The 2,048-nt window shown below is 43.4% G+C and overlaps 1 long non-coding RNA gene across 1 annotated transcript; it reads right to left on the bottom strand.

Moving 5' to 3' along the window:
* On the bottom strand, nt 1-695 carry LOC119342940. Its single transcript, XR_005165813.1, has 2 exons — nt 416-695; nt 1-304 (listed from the first exon to the last, which is right to left on the bottom strand). It is a non-coding gene; the product is annotated as an uncharacterized LOC119342940 (long non-coding RNA).
* Between the last annotated feature and the right edge of the window lie 1,353 nt (nt 696-2,048).

The raw sequence follows: 2,048 nt of genomic DNA, 5'->3' as shown, positions 1-2,048 counted from the left end.
GTGTCTCAAGTCATGTATTACCTCCGTCCCAAATTACTACTCTTTGACACTACACCAGTGTCAAAAAGGGTCTTACATTATGGGACGGTCGAAGTAGATTTTATTGTTATTAGATACAACCATATCTACACAAATATGGGAGACGTAAATTGGGACGGAAAGAGTATAACAAGATGATGTTGAGTAGGTACCAACAACTTGGATCAGCAATTTATAGAAGCGAAGTACCTTTCACTTAAAATTGAGGTAGGTGTCTGACACTGGATCTAGCAATAATGCCATATAGATCGACTATAAAGCCGCCCTGCTTCCGCAGTTTTCCAATTGATCCACAATGCAGTGATACATAACAAACAAAGCATAAATTAGAGGCATATATAAGGATTGGCAAGGAGAATAAATTTTAAGCTCGTACCTTTGGAGCTTAAGTTGCAACTTCAAAGTTGGCACTGAATTGGCAACCAGAACTACCTACAGGATCAATATTTGGAAAATCGAAGTTGTAGCGTGCGCACAGAAACAAAAGAGAAGGAACTCAAAGAAACCCAAGCCGAGATGATACGGTTTTTTTTAAATCGAAATGATACAGATTTGACAACGTGGCTAGCTGTCATCTAGATGAGAATTAACTAAGTCACATCTAAATCATACTCCCTCCTTCCATGTACTCCCTCGGGTCCTTTTTACTCTGCATATTGGATTTGTCGAAAGTCAAACTTAGCTAAGTTTGACCAAATTTATATTAGAAATTATTAGCATCTATAATATCTAATAAATATAATATGAAAATATATTCCGAGATGAATCTAATGATATTGGTGTTGTTATGTAAATGTCAATAATTTTTTATATAAACTTGGTCAAAGTTGGATGAGATTGACTTCAGACAAACCTAATATGCAGAGTAAAAAGGACCGGAGGGAGTATATAAGGCCTAACCCTAAATTTCATTTTTTCATCTATAGAAGGCCGAACGAGCTACCCGATGCGTCTCCCACTTAATTCCCCTCGCAGGTTGTGCGCAGTCCTCCTAGTAAAATGCGATGCTGGCAGCATTTATTTGCATGCATGCAGAGAGCCATGAACTTAATAGGAGCGAGCTCATTTTTTGGCCAATGTATGAAGGCCTGGAGGAGTTATTGTTGAGTTACATGCAGAAAAAGAGGGAGAGGACGTTGCATGTGAGGGATTAATAGAGAGGGAGAAGAGCGGGTTACACGGCGCCCAGAAAAAATCTTGCATGCGATTTGGTTGGCCAAGTACTATTCCTAATATTTGCTCCTCTTTTTATGCAACAGCCTTGGTACAATAGATTCAAAACTTAGGCCCTGTATAGATGGAAGGAGGGAGTACACCATTTGATTTTACGCGGAGATTCATGCGGATTTTTTCTTTTCTTTTTTTATTCCCAATTGATGGGCGACGCGTGCGCGCGGTCGGGGCGTCGCAAGCGACCGACGCTGGACCGATCATCGCGCGATCACGCCACGTGACAGATAACGTGATAACGTCGGCGAGGAGCAAGTGGGCCAGGAGCAACCACCCTAAGTCGACCGAGAAGATCGCTCAACAACGAGAGAAACAGGAGGGAGCCCGCCGATGACGCGAGAGGTGAACAACGATGGCGCAGCGAACCGCTAAGCCCGCGCCCCACGCCCTCACTTTAGGGGGATTTGGCCGTCGCGGTCGCCGAAATCGGGGGCCAGGCGGCCGGAATCGCATGTTGGGGAATTCACACCAATGGCGAATCCTTGCAGGCCAACAAATCCACACCCGCATCGCAATTGCAGTGAATTTTTTGGAGAGAGGGATGGAGTTTATCAGCTACTGTTTTCGTGCTAAAACTCCCGAGAGGATTTTGAGGTGTTCTGCAGGTTGCATATTTCAGGGTGAACTAGTACATTCAATTTCGTGCTAAATCTGGCGTATGTTCTTCTAAGGCACATACAACACTCTGGTCGAGATGTAGGCAATAATACTGAATAAATTAGGCAATAGAGAGGTCCACCATCTCAATGATGCAGGCGACCTTTTTTGCATCACCTAAA

The sequence above is a fragment of the Triticum dicoccoides genome, unplaced genomic scaffold (genome assembly GCF_002162155.2).
Source record: "Triticum dicoccoides isolate Atlit2015 ecotype Zavitan unplaced genomic scaffold, WEW_v2.0 scaffold110386, whole genome shotgun sequence".
Taxonomy (NCBI): Eukaryota; Viridiplantae; Streptophyta; class Magnoliopsida; order Poales; family Poaceae; genus Triticum; species Triticum dicoccoides.
This window is presented reverse-complemented; position numbering and strand designations above follow the sequence as displayed.